General features: G+C 44.7%; 1 protein-coding gene across 4 annotated transcripts in view; it reads right to left on the bottom strand.

Moving 5' to 3' along the window:
• Positions 1 to 15,131, bottom strand: part of gpr19 (G protein-coupled receptor 19) — a 57,423-nt gene that overhangs the window by 39,461 nt on the left and 2,831 nt on the right. For 2 of the 4 annotated variants that reach the window (XM_078568129.1, XM_078568130.1), the window contains exon 2: positions 1,991 to 2,107. The exons of the other annotated variants lie outside the window; for them this stretch is intronic. The gene's annotated coding sequence lies outside the window, so the exon portion shown is untranslated. The remainder of the gene's footprint in view (positions 1 to 1,990; positions 2,108 to 15,131) is intronic. 4 annotated transcript variants of the gene reach the window in all.

The following is a 15,131-nucleotide window of genomic DNA, read 5'->3' as shown; positions in this document are numbered from 1 at the left end:
GGTGTTCAACATGGAGGAGCACTGATTCATCAGCTGAGGGGGCATGGTAGGTGGTAATCAGCGAGAGGTTTCCTTGCCCATGCTTGACCTAATGCCATAAGACTTCATGGGGTCCAGATCGATGTTGAGGACTCTCAGGGCAACTCCCTCCCAACTGTATACCACTGTGCCATCACCTCTGGTGGGTCTGTCCTGCTGGTGGGCCAGGACATACCCAGGGATGGTGATGGTGGTGTCTGGGACATTATCTACAAGATATGATTCTGTGAGGATGACTATGGCAGGCTGTTGCTTGACTAGTCTGTGAGACAACTCTCCCAATTTTGGCACAAGTCCCCAGATGTTAGTACGGAGAACTTTGCAGGGACAACAGAGCTGGGCATGCTGCTGGCATTTCGGGTGCCTAGGTGGATGCTGCGTGGTCTGTCCGGTTTCATTTCTTTTAGACTTAGTAGCAGTTTGATACAACCGAGTATCTTGCTAGGTCATTCCAAAGAAATTGGTGATCTATTTCATTGCTTAAGTGGACTACAAAATTCTGTCCCATGTCATCGCCAATCAGATCAAGTCTGCTTAAGTCTGAAGTTGGTGAATCACCCTGATCAGACCTGTGCTGTAAGCATCAGGAAGGAGGGAGTGACAAATTGACACACGCTTAGGGGCCTCATCCCACCACTATTGATATTAACCTTGACATTCAATTACCATCGCTTAATCCCCCACTATCAACATCCTGCAGATTACCATTGACCAGAAACTGAACTGGACTAGCCATATAAATACTGTGGCTGCAAGAGCTTGTGGTGAGTAACTCACCTCTTGACTCCCCAAAGCCTATCCGCCATCGACAAAGCACAAGGCAGGAGTGTGATGGAATACTCCCCATTTGCCTGGATGAGTGCAGCTCCAACAACACTCAAGAAGCTTTACACCGTCCAGGACAAAGCAGCCGCTTGATTGGCACCCCATCCACAAACATTCACTCCCTCCACCACCGACGCACAGTGGCAGCAGTGTGTGCCATCTACAAGATGCACTGCAAGAACTCATCAAGCCTCCTTAGACAACACCTTCCAAAACCACGACCGCTACTATCTAGAAGGGCAAGGGCAGCAGATACATTGGAACACTACCATCTGGAATTTCCCCTCCAAGACGCTCACTTGGAAATATATCGCCATTCCTTCACTGTCGCTGGGACAAAATCCTGGAACTCCCTCCCTAACAACACTGTGGGTGTACCTACACCACATGGACTGCCGTTGTCATGCTCACCACCAGCTTCTCAAGGGCAACTAAGGATGGGCAATAAATGCTGGCCCAGCCAGCGACACCCACATCCCATGAATGAATTAAAAATACATATGCGTGTTTGCTTGCAGGCCTCAAAGGGTGGGGTTTGGGGGGAGGTGTTGGGTGGGTGGGAAAGGGGGGAGTGGGTGAGGGGGGGGTGGTGGGTGGCGATGTTGGGGGTCCCTCCAAAGGCACTCAGTGCCTGATCAAGGGACACGTCATTGGAATGAAGGCCCTTCTGTGAGCCAAACCCTGCCATTGCTGCTGAACTCCCTTCTCCTTGCCCCCGTAACTCTGACCCACGACCCCTCTCTGCCATCACTGTATGATGTGGATGATGGTGTACGCTAATATCAGTCAGTCATGTTTTAGATTCTCTCTCTTGAGAGAGAGATGGGAATCATGCCTAGAAACTAAATGCCTACTCTGCAACCTGTAGTACAAATGTGGTACTAATAAACAAGTGTTAAGCTGATACCAGAGTATGTCTACAATCTGTCTAAGAACCAAGTCCCAGGCCTAGAGTCCAAGGCAGAAGGACCCAATCTCAGAACATGGTGACAGCTATGGAGATATCGATGTAAAAGAGGCATTTGTGTTATTAAAGGAATCACAGAGTGAAGAAACCTTTGAAAACAGCTCTAGAAATTTCAGCGGACGAAGGAGGCATATTGGAGAGAGGTAACGATGACTGTACCTCGTGAGCAGTTCCTGCCTTTGTCCCGCCCATTTGACCATGGGCTCTCAGAGAGGCCAGCAGTGGGAGTTATGGAAATGCCATTTTCTCCAGTACCAAGCAGCATCAGACCTTCACCTGGGGGAGCAAAAGCTTCAAGTTAGTTCCTCTCTTTATGCAGTAGGTTCAGAGTGGATGACATTCTCCTAAGGCAGGGTGTGCAGGGGTCTACCGTGGACTTTGATTCCATTATTAAAGCCTTTAATACCTTTTTTTAATACACCAAGGAACCTTGTTATTGAGCAGGCGGTACAGTGCATGATGCAGCATCAACTCTGAGTGTCGAATCGGGTTATAATTCATGGTGACATTAAGGCTTCAGATGACTCCATAGATTGGGTAGGCCCATGGGGAGCTGCCCAACCTGCACGAAAGCCCGCCAAACAAACTGAAAGGGTGGGAAACTCCATGCTGGCAGCTATTTTGAGATGCTTGTGCTGTGGCATGAAAGCCCAGCATAGATGCCAAGTTTGCCCTCTCATGGAATGCTTCAACTGTGGCAAAACTGGAAATTTCAAGCATTTCTGTAAATCCAGCAATTTTAATCGAAATCGCAGAACAGCTGATATTTATGAAACTCATTCCTTCCAAGCAAGACAAAGCCCAGAAAACAAAGACCCTACAGACATCCTAAGGGAAGTAGATAGTCTTAATCCAGGCTATTGGTCCAAGTTCAAGGCTTTGATGCTATTTTTAAAATCGATACTGGAATTTCTGTTAACATATTAGCAGATGACATCGACTGGCTTCAGCTGATGTCCCTTTCTCCTTCAGACGTCAAGTTACAAGGTCCAGGCAGCAAAGACTTTCCTTTAAAATACTTTTTTAGGCAGGGTTATTGCTCCTCTTAGCTACAAGGTGTAACAGATCGTTGATTCTCTCTATGTTCTTTACAATCAATGTACATCCCTATTGAGTGGTGACGTTGACATACTTATAGAAATCTTAGAAAAACCAGATGATGCTCAACATTTGAATGACTCATTGTCTTTAATGCAACCATCTTCATCCTTTTATTTATAATCAGTGGAAATTCGGCCTTCAGAAGCTGAGGAAGTTTACACACACAGCAGTAAGTTCCTTTCTTTCACAGAGACACCATCCACTAGACCCAGGGAAGACAAGAAAGTTATGAATCTCTAAGTTCTTCACAAAGTAAGGCCAGAGGTGGCAGTTACAGAAGATACTGCAGCAGATGGTGACCATCCCCATGTAGATCTGCTGGACCTGAATTTGCTCTTCCTAGAGAGTGATGAGGAAGAATCCCTTGCAGCACTGAGTGATCTCTTGGAGGTTGAGGTCCTGGAGAATGATTCATGTTTCCTGTTGATAGATGCACCTTATGACATCTCTGTTGTCTTTTTAGAAGAATCAGCTGTACTTTTAGCGGCTGAGCAGCATTCAGATCTTAGCTTCACTGAATCTACCAATGTATTGTCTACTTTATTTCCCAAGTTCATGAAGACTCTTGCACAGAGAATGCCTTCCCTGTGTCCAGGTTAGAGTCCATACAGGATCACATTGCTAAAGAGCTGGTAACTTCCCAGGGTGAAAGGCATTTGGTACCCATACTTCAGTCCCAGCTGGAAGTCTTTTCTTCAGAGCTGGAGGTCAACACAGAAGCTGCCATTTCCGAAACTGCAGAATCCTGTACAGAAACCTTGTCCCGAGTTGATTGTCTACAGAAAGTTCCTTTCATTTCAGGTGAGGCTCCATTGTCTCCATATTCCCAGCAGTTCTTCCCATTGCCAAAGTGGAACAACCTCATAGAGAGAAAAGTATGGCTTTCTTACCACTGCCTACAGAAAAGCATTCTGTACTTCCAAAAATTATTGGGAAATCATCTCTTCTTCATTTCCTGACAGTCTCACAGGAAGTTGGGATTAGAATAGTTAGGTACTTGTTTGATCAGCGCAGACTCGATGGGCCAAAGGGCCTTTTTCTATGCTATGACTCTATGACTCTAAGTTGGTCATTTTCTCTTCGTTGTCTAAGTCCATTGAAATCTCAGATCTTCAAACCCTTTTCAATCATCGATACAGCAGTGGATGATACAGCTGTGACAGTCTTTCCTGAAGTCGAATCATTCCTCTTCTGAAGCTTCTTCCTAGGGACATTCGAGAGAGCAACAAGTTCCTCAGAGTGTCCTGAGTTCTTCTCTCCTAGTCCCAGAGGGTCCAAAGATCAATTATGTCTCGGCTTCTCTTTTGGATCAGTCTTTCATTCCAAAGTCTTTGTTGTCCTTGCAGTTCAGTCATCCTGAGACCTAACTCAGCTTCCCAGAAATACTGACAGAAATGCGGATCAAGTACTGTCCTATTCTGCAGACGATGATGTCCGGCCAGATGCAGACAAAAGCTCTTATGTCTCCAAGATGCCTTCCCTAAGGTCCGAGAATACAGTGGGAGATTGAATCCCCCAGGACTGTGACTTGGGGAGGGGGAGAGTAGGAGTTGGAGTTGGACAGAGTCTGTCGTTGTAAAAAGGGAGTTACAGAAATTTAATGTAAATAATTAAAGACATAATTTCTTGTTGTTGTTGAAAAGTAGGATAGTAGGGAGGGACATGTAGTATAAAGTGTTAACCATTGGGATATGCTAATGTATGACATAGATGATGATGTACCACTGACACCAGTAATCATGTGTTAGACTCCCTCTCTCTCTCTCTCTCTCGAGGTTTGAATCTTGCTTAGTGTCAATGTATCAGTAATTACATTGCACAGCAATGAGCTTGTTAAAGCCAATTGCTAGTTAAAACAGGTGTTGGGCATTGGTTCTCCCATAAAAACAGTATAAATAGATACAACTGGACCACTCTTGTGTGGAAAGGACTGGAGTAAGTTTGTAGCACTGAAGAACTGCCTTGAGAATAAACCAGCTTGAAGTAAAAGATGAGCTTTGGACTCATTCTTCCATGACAAGCATTTATTGTGAATCACACCTAGAAGTTACGTGCCTACTCTGTAACTTGTTTAGATGTTGTACTAATAAACACGTTTTGTTAAGCAGATACCAGGGTACAGCTATGGTCTATGTACTAAGCAAGTCCCTTGCCTAGAGTCCAAGACAGAAGGACCCAATTTCAGAACACTGTCGAGAGCTGCCAGCCAATCATTGTCATTTAAAGTTCATCAAGCATCATTCCTGGTGTCACATCAAAACCTTCTAGTAGCTGCGGTTCAAAGTCTCGGAGATTCATTATTAGCCATGTTACAAGAACTTGCCTTCAGAATATTGGAATGATAGCTTGTGATCTGCCATTTGCTCTGCTTTTCAAAATTTCCAAGTCCAATATTAGTTTTAATTGTCACCTGCTATTAACACAGGTCCTTAAATGATGGGTTTTGGCAAAGATATGTGCTTACCATGAGTCCCATTCTCCCTGGAGGTACTGCCTGATAACATTGTAAGCTGGATTGAGTTGTAACTATTGCACAGTTAAATTGGCTGTTACAAGAAATATTTTTACAAAAACTGGTGACATTATGTAGTTGGTTGGTAGGGCCACGTTGCTGTCCAGTGTTACCACCAGATGGCACAATATACTGCTACCAAATGCTGAACTCTTGGCTGGCATAACAGTATATCAGAACATATGTTATTTCTTCAATCAGTTCAATAAGTGGATATATTAGATAACTGACATTTATTAATCCCAATGCTGTGACATTGTACCCGCCGTAAACTTGATATCATCCAAAACTCTGCTGCCAATGTCTTAACTCGCATCAAGCCCCATTCCCTATCATCTCTGTGCTTGCTAACCAATATTGGCTTCTGGTCAAGCAATGTCTTGATTTTAAAATTCTCATCCTTGTTTTCAATTCCTTCTCTGTAATCTTCTCCAACCACACAATCCTCTGAGATATCTGTGTTCTTCTAATTCTGGCTTCTTGTGCATCCCCGATTTTAATTGCTCCACCATTGGTGGCCATGTCTCACCCTAAGCTCTGGAATTCGCTCCTTACACCTCTCTGCTTCTCTATCTTGCTTTCCTCCTTTAAGACACTCCTTATAATGTACCTCTTTGACCAAACGTTTGGTCATCCAAGCTAATATCTCCATACATGGCTTGGAATCATTTTTTTATTTTACAATGCTCCTGTAAAGCGCCTTGGAACATTTTATTATGTTAAAGACACCATATAAATATAAACACTATATAAATATAAGTTATTGTGATGTATGAAACAATATTAATTCAGTACTGAAACTGATAGGTGGTACACTAGGATCATTATATATGGAGGGTTTAACCTGTGATGCCGGGAATTGAAGGCAATATTTCAGGTAGAGTCTAACCAGGGATTTGTACAGCTAACTTCTTGATATAAAGGTTGGCATTCCATTAACCTTTTTTGATGTTTTTTTTTGTACTTGTCCACCATTTTAATGATCCATATACACAGATCCCTTTGTCAGAGTATCTTTGGACCACCACTGCTTATAGCTTTTCATTATTTAGAAAGTAGTCTGATCAATTATAAGAACATAAGAAATAGGAGTAGGCCATTCAGCCCCTCGAGCCTGCTCCACCATTTAATATGATAATTGACTGAACTTAACTCCAATTTTACAATATTCATTACATGTCAAATATACAGCCTTAGGGGTTTTCCCCAGTTTCCAGGCCTTCGGTATACCATGACTGAAAGGCCTTAGACAGTGTCCTTTCCCTATTGTGCCTCTGCAGTGGCTGCTCCAAGCTTTAGTGTATCCCTCAGCACATAGTCCTGGACCTTGGAATTTGCCAACCTACAACATTCAGTCGTGATCAGCTCTTTGCACTGGAAGAACAGCAAATTTCAGACAGACCTAAGAACATCTTACACCTCCAGCCGCAGTTGATATTTATCTCTATGTGTGTCCTTGGTAATAGCCCATGGAACACAGAGTCCTGTGTCACTGAGCTGCTCGGGATGAACCTTTACAAAAATATCTCCCATTGATTTCTGTTGTTACTCGTTTTACCCATTAACAGATTTATCCTGTTTACTGTGGCTAGTCTCTGTCTCATCCCATTCAAGTCAGCCTTACCTAAATCTACAATCTTAGCTGTTTTGTGCTTCTCTCTCTAACACAGTATTGAATTCAATCATATTATGGTTGGTATAGAGAAATGTTTTTGTATCATTAGGCTGTTAACTGAATTTGGCCCATTGCTCATTATTAAATCTAATATGACCTGTCCCCTTGCTGAGTCCAGAACATATTGTTACACAAAACTACCCTGAACACTCAAGAAGTTCACTATCTTTCTGGCATGAGTCCGAGAGCTTATCCCAATGTATGTGGAGGTTAAAGTTCCCCTCTAAAACCACTCCGTCTTTACTACATGCTATTGTACAGTTGTAAGATGCCTGACCAGGTTCAATTAAAATTGGTAATATTTTTACTGTTGTCAAGGCTCAGACGTAATTGGTTTTACGTTTTTTAAATTCATTCTTGGGTTGTGGGCATCGCTGGCTAGGCCAGCATTTATTGCCCATCCCTAATTGCCATTGGTGAGGGGGCATTTAAGAGTCAACCACATTGCTATGGGTCTGGAGTCACATGTAGGCCAGATCAGGTGAGGACAGCAGATTTCTTCCCCTAAAGGACATTTATGACAATCGACAATGGTTGCATGGTTATCATTAGTCTTTTAGTTCCAGATATTTATTGAATTCAAATTCCCCCATCTGCTGTGGTGGGATTCGGGTCCCCAGAGCATTACCCTGGGACTCTGGATTACCAGTCTAGTGACAATACCACTACGCCACCATCTCCCCCTATGTGTGATTTTTTATTCTTTAATGAGATGTGGGCGCCACTGGCAATGCCAGCATTTATTGTCTATCCCTAATTGCCATTGAGCTGCCTTCTTGAACTGCTGCAGTCCATCTCGTGCAGATATATTCATTGCGCTCTTAGGAAGGGAGTTACAGGATTTTGATCCAGTAACAGTGAAGGAACGATGATATAGCTTGGTGTGTGGTATGGACAAGATCTTGCAAGTGATCGCATCTGTTGCCCTTGTCCTTCTAGGTGCAGAGGTCACGGATTTGGAAGGTGCTGTCGAAGAAGGCTTGGGGAGTTGCTGCAGTGCATCTTGTAGATGGTACACAGTGCTGCCGCTGTGTGTCAATGGTGGAGGGAGTGAATGTTGAAGGTGGTCAATGGGCTGCCGATCAAGTGGGCTGCTTTGACCTGGATGATGTTGAGCTGCACATCCAGGTAAGTGGAGAGTATTCCATCCCATTCCTGACTTGTGCCTTGTAGATGGTGGACAGGCTTTGGGGAGTCAGGAGGTGAGTTACTCGTCTCAGAATTTCCAGCCTCTGAGCTGCTCTTGTAGTCACAGTATTTATGTGGCTGGTTTAGTTCATTTTCTGGTCAGTGGTGACCTCCAGGATGATGATAATTGGGATTCAGTAATGGTAATGCCATTGGCACTTGTGTGGCGCAAATGTTACTTTCCACTTATAAATACAAGCTTGAATATTATCCAGGCCTTGCTTCAGTAACTGAGGAGTTGAAAATGAAACTGAACATTGTGCAATCATCAGTGAACATCTCCTTTTCCGACCTTAAGATGGAGGGAAGATCATTGATGAAGCAGCTGTAGATGGTTGGGTCTAGGTCACTACCCTGAGGAACTGGGATGTCCTGGGATTGAGATTTTGATGTCCAACAACCACAACCATCTTCCTTTGTGCTAGGTATGAATCCCATACTGATACCCATTGACTTCAATTTTGCTAGGGCTCCTAATGCCACATTCAGTCAAATGCTGCCTTGATGTCAAAGGCAGTCATTCTCACCTGACCTCAAGTTCAGCTCTTTTGTCCATGTTTGGATGAAGGCTATAATGAGGTCAGGTGCCAAGTGATCTTGGCGGAGCCCAAACTAAGCATCCGTGAGCTGATTATTGCTATTGAGTGCTGCTGGATAGTGCTGCGATGACATCTTCTGTCGCTTTGCTGATGAACAAGAATAGACTGATGCAGGAGGTGGGTAATTGGCCAGGTTGGATTTGTCCTGCTTTTTGGGGTCAGTACATACCTGGACAATTTTCCACATTATTGGGTAGACGCCAGTGTTGTAGCCGTACTGGAACAGCTTAGCTAGGATTGCGGCTTGTCTTTTGTAATACTGCTGGAATGTTGTCAGAATCCATTGCCTTTGCAGTATCCAATGCCTTCCGCCATTTCTTGATATCATGTGGAGTGAAGCAAGTTGGCTGAAGACAGGCATCTGTGATGCTGAGTACCTTAAGAGGAGGCCAAGATGGATCATCCACTCAGCACTTCTGGCTGAAGATGGTTGCAAATGCTTCAGCCTTGTCTTTTGCACCAACGTGCTGTGCTCCCCCATCTTTGAGGATGAGGCATTTGTTTAGCCTCCTCCTCTGGTTAGTTTAATTATCTGCACCATCACGACTGGATGTGACAGGACTGTGGAGCTTTGATCAGATCCACTGGTTGTGGGGTCGCTTGGATGTCTGTCACATGCTACTTCCACCATTTGCCATGGAAGTAGTCCTGTGTTGTAGCTACACCAGGTTGACACCTCATTTTTAGGTATACCTGTGACACAGCAGAGAAGCCAGAAGAGGAAGAATGAGAAAGGTGAAATAATGCAAGTAAATTACTGTTTGTCAGAAATCCAAGTAACCCAGTGATCTCAACAATTCTAACTTCTATTAGTCAGGCAATGTGGACACAAGACAGACACATGCTTAAAGCTTTTTTAAGCTTCCAGTGTGAATCCCAAAAAAAAAACAATTTTCAGAAGGAAAAGTTATTTTGCCAGTCTTTTAGGTGTGTGTTTATGTATGTGATGGGGTGGGGTGGGGGCGTCACAGAGCTGCCTCAGGGAGATGAAGATATTAAAAATTAAAACTAAAGCACTTTAAGATGTTAAAAAACATGTCCCCTCATGTGACTGTCACATGAGCAGGGACATGTTAGAAATTGGTATTAAATTTTTTTAATTCTTTTAATGATGGATTGAAACCTCATCCCACCTGTGGATGAGGTTTCGCAAAAAATGCAAAGGCCGCCTGGTCTTTTCGCTTGCCCGCCAACCATAAGGTTGGACGGGCAGCGAAAAGTTTAAATCAATTAGATTGTTAATGGCCTTAAATCATTTTGACCCAAGTGTAATCTTGAAGACGAGGAAGAACATGGAGTGGAGTGGGGGAGGGAGGTGAGGTGGAGGGTTGGTTAGGCATCAAATGAAGGTACCCTCCTGATGAGTTACATAGCAAAAGATTTATTGGGCTCAGTAAATGTTCAGTAAGGGATCCCTGCGCTCTGCTCACCTTGTTCCATGGCAAACATCTTCTGTCAAGCAATGGAAATCATTACTGTTTTGAATATCTTTCCATTGGGGTCATGCCAGCTGGTGCAGGTAATAACATCCACCATCACCTTCTCAAGGTGACTAGGGATGAACAATGAATGCCTCACCTTTCCTGTGATGCCAACATCCTGAGAACAAACTTTTGAAAAACAAAAGTAATTGGTGCTTGAGGTTCGATGCTCTGCTTGTGAATCAATACCATAACGTTTTTTATGAAGTCAGGCATGTCTAGGCTATAACTCCTGAATTCTATTGTGTAAGGATTTCCCAAAGTGTACAGGGTTATTACTGGGACCAGTTGAGTCCTTTGGGCTCTTTTTTTTATTTATTCATGGAATGTGGGTGTCACTGGCTAGGCCAGCAACTATTGCCCATCCCTAATTGCCCTTGAGAAGGTGGTGGTGAGCTGCCTTCTTGAACCACTGCAGTCCATGTGGTGTAGGTATACCCACAGTGCTGTTAGAGAGGGAGTTCCAGGATTTTGACCCAACGACAGTGAAGGAACAGTGATATATTTCCAAGTCATGATGGTGGGTGACTTGGAGGGGAACTTCCAGGTGGTGGTGTTCCCATCTATCTGTTGCTCTTGTCCTTCTAGATGGTAGTGGTTGTGGGTTTGGAAGGTGCTGTCGAAGGAGCCTTGGTGAGTTCCTCTAGTGCATCCTGTAGATGGCACACACTGCTGCTACTGTGTGTCAGTGTTGGAGGGGATGAATGTTTGTGGATAGGGTGCCAATCAAATGGGCTGCTTTGTCCTGAATGGTGTCAAGCTTCTTGGGTGTTGTTGGAGCTGCACTCATCCGAGCAGTGGAGAGTATTCCATCACACACCTGACTTGTGCCTTGTAGATGGTGGACAGGCTTTGGGGAGTCAGGAGGCGAGTTACTTGCTGAAGGATTCCTAGCCTCTGACCTGTTGTAGCCACAGTATTTATATGGCTAGTCCAGTTCAGTTTCTGGTCAATGGTAACCCCCAGGATATTGATAGTGGGGGATTCAGCGATGGTAATGGCATTGAATGTCAAGGGCGATGGTTAAATTCTCTCTTGTTGGAAATGGTCATTGCCTGGCACATGTGTGGCGCAAATGTTACTGCCACTTGTCAGCCCAAACCTGGATATTGTCCAGGTCTTGCTGCATTTGGGCATGGACTGCTTCAGTATCTGAGGAGTCGCAAATGGTGCTGTACATTTTGCAATCATCAGTGAACATCCCCACCTCTGACCTTATGATGGAAGGAAGGTCATTGATGAAGCAGCTGAAGATGGTTGGGCCTAAGATACTACCCTGAGCAACTCCTGCAGTGATGTCCTGGAACTGAGATGATTGACCTCCAACAATCGCAACCATCTTATTTTGAGCTAAGTATGACTCCAACCAGTGGAGAGTTTTCCCCCTGATTCCCATTGACTCCAGTTTTGCCAGGGCTCCCTGATGGCACACTTAGTCAAATGCTGCCTTGATGACAAGGGCAGTCACTGTTACCTCTTGAGTTCAGTTCTTTCATCCATTTTTGAGGCAAGGATGTAATGAATGACCCTGGCGGAACCCAAACTGAGCGTCAGTGAGCAGGTTATTGCTAAGCAAGTGCCGCTTGATAGCACTGTTGATTACCCCTTCCATTACTTTATTGATGATCGATCGTAGATTGATGGAGCGGTGATTGGCCAGGTTGGATTTGTCCTGCTTTTTGTATACAGGACATACCTGGGCAATTTTCCACATTGCTGGGTAGATGCCAGTGTTGTAGTTGTACTGAAACAGCTTGGCTAGGGGTGAGGAAGTTCTAGAGCACAAGTCTTCAGTACAATTGCCAGAATATTGTCAGGGCCCATAGCCTTTGCAGTGTCCAATGCTTTCAGCCGTTTCTTGATATCACATGGAGTCAATCAAATTGGCTGAAGACTGGCATCTGTGATGCTGGGGACCTCCGGAGGAGGGCAAAATGGATCACCCACTAGGCACTTCTGGCTGAAGATTGTTGCGAATGCATATCAATCTATCAACGCTCATGTGATCTTTGATAATAAGCACTGAATTATGTTAGGGAACCTACGAATCAAAATTTGCCTTAGCATGTGAGACGACACCAACCCAGATGGCTGGTGATAAATTTGAACGGACTGGCAGAGTGGACTCTTTCCTTGCTGAACACTCATCTGTTGAGGAGACAGGAGAATCCATCATGTCAGTGACTACTCCAAGAAACCAGCCCTTTATTTCCAACGAAAACGTAGGGAGTACAAATGTCTGGCTTATAATGAATGTATCTGGTCAGCTGCCTGGGTGGCTATAGTCACTTGCATAATTCAGTACTGATTATTAACAGCAGATATATACTGATGGAATAATATCCCTTCCTGTTCATATAGGGAGTTCTTTTTACATCTGTCATCCAAGCCCTCTAAAGGGACTGTTTCAGGCTGTGGCATTTCAATGGTTTCTTCAACCTGACCCTGACTGCTTACTGAATCTGGGGAAGGTATTGGAGGTGGGGAAGGAGTGTTGTTGTGGGATTTTCATTATGAGACACAGAAACCTCATCCCTCTGTAATTCTGCTTATTGACTACAGAATAAAGGCATTTTAAATGTTTATTTGTGTTCCTGCCTTAGGAAAGAATCCACTCTGCCAGTCCGTTCAAATTTATCAGCTTACTCTGCCAACCTTTTGTAACCAACATGTTTCACTTGCTTCAACTGTCACCTTTAAGAAGTACTGTTTCATCAACATGACAGAAACAGTTCTAAAGTAGCAATGTAAATTTACTGCATTGCACTGTGACAATCCTGGGAAGTACTGGGTATCTGAGCTTTGCTCTTCAAGGTGGTACACAAATTACCAACATAAAAACATTGAATAAACAGCTTCAAACAGTTAAGCTATCAAGACAAGCACTGCATAGTCCTGTAACAGTGCTGCACCATGTTTATCAAGGGTTAGAGTGGCCGAAAACAAAAAGGTCTGAATTTTTTTTGTGACAAGGAATCGTGTAATTATAGGTGTTTCTAGGTCATTTCTAATGGTTGGAATTATTTGACTTAATGTGGGTAGAAACATTGGTTTTTCCTTTGTTTACCCTCTATTACTGTCAAGACTGTGGACCAATGCATTTGTATAAAATCACTGAAGTGACCCAGCATTTCAGTGCAGTTAGTGCATGTGATACAGGATGAACTCCATACTAACAGAACTTGATCTTGCTGGATTATGTACATGCAAAGTGAAGCAAAGGCTATGGTAGTGCTTTGCAAACTATTTTCCAATGTGACCCCATTTTAACTCGCCACCTTCTCAAGGGCAATTATGGATGGGCAACAAAGGTTGGTCTTGCCAGCAATGCCCACATCCCATGAAAGAATATATTTTAAAAACTCTTGAAAATTAACGTGACCCCAGACACCAGCAAAAACAAAAAGTAATAGAGCAGCATAGTAACATTTGGTATGTTATTGAAGTTTGCATATTATACATCAACATCATATAAACATGAAAACCTGTGCTTTAAAACTACTTTGTAAAAATATTATTTTATGCACTCATGCAGGTTTCAGCCAAGCTCTCCATTTTCCAGGGTAATAGAAGATTCAGTGAAGCCTCTCTCCCCGCACAGCTGCCCACACACATTGTAATGAGCTCCTCCCCGCAGCACACGTACCCCTCTTCCCAACAAGCCCCCTGCACACTCACTCCCTCTCATCTCCACTCAGCTTGCCACTCACACCCTCCTTCCTACCTCAGCCTCGTATTCACTCATGTCCTCCCTCCCCACTCAGCCCCCCATAAATCATGCCTTTCTTCCCTGCCCACCCTAATTCACTCATCCCCTCCTCCTTCCCCATCCTTACCCACCTGGATTTCTCCATCTTGCCCGGATATGGGGGAGCTGGAGTGGAAAAGCAGTGATAATGGTGTTAGATAAAAGGGAAACCTTTTAGAAATGATACAGAAATCCTAAACCTTTATAAAACATTGACTGATGTGGGTAAGAAGCAGTTGTGAGGGCCCAAACCTCATATACCAGGGCCCAATCCTCTGTCCTGGTCCACCAAGCCCCATTCCCCCTCCAGGCCCCGGAGCCCAGCCCCCGGTCCCACACCCTCCCACCACCAGCCCTGGCTCTGCTCCTCACAGGCCCCACCCTCGGTCTCCCAGACTTGCAGCCGTCCCAACAACTCCTCCTGTTGCCGCTCCACCTCCTCCCCACTTGTCAGTGGGCAGCTGTGGCTCCTCCTCAGCCGTTACCACTTGGATTTGTACTGCTGGGGAAGGGGAAGCTGCCTCCCTGGGGAAATAGGAGCTTGGATCCTGGGGTCAGAACCCGGTGGGCCAGGGAGCACAGCCCCTTTCATCAGTAGGTGCTTGGGTAGCACCAGAGTCCTGAATAGGCAGAGCCAGAGGCAGTACAAAGTGGCGACTGCTGCTGAGGGTGGGATATGGTTGAGACCATGGCTGGCTAGAATCTCCCTCCCTTCTGGGGCTAGAGCCTGAAGCTGAGTGGCTGGCTGCAGTTGGGTCAGCGTCAAGTCACTCCATCAGTAACGGGGCCTCGGATTGGGCGAGAAGATCCAACCATCCTGCGCCTGAGACTCCCACTCCAGAGGAGGCAGCAGGAAGACAGCCCAGTGCAGGAAGACACTCTGCAGGCTGCACTTGGGACCAACAGCTACTGGGGGTGCGACATCTGCTTCTCTCAATCACAGAAACTGAGTCAGATTGGCAGCGGATTAAAGAGAGACCAGCTCAGTGAAATCTC

Source organism: Cetorhinus maximus, chromosome 22, assembly GCF_964194155.1.
Source record: "Cetorhinus maximus chromosome 22, sCetMax3.hap1.1, whole genome shotgun sequence".
NCBI classification, from domain to species: Eukaryota; Metazoa; Chordata; class Chondrichthyes; order Lamniformes; family Cetorhinidae; genus Cetorhinus; species Cetorhinus maximus.
Note: the sequence above shows the minus strand (reverse complement) of the source record. Positions and strands in the feature narration are given on the sequence as shown.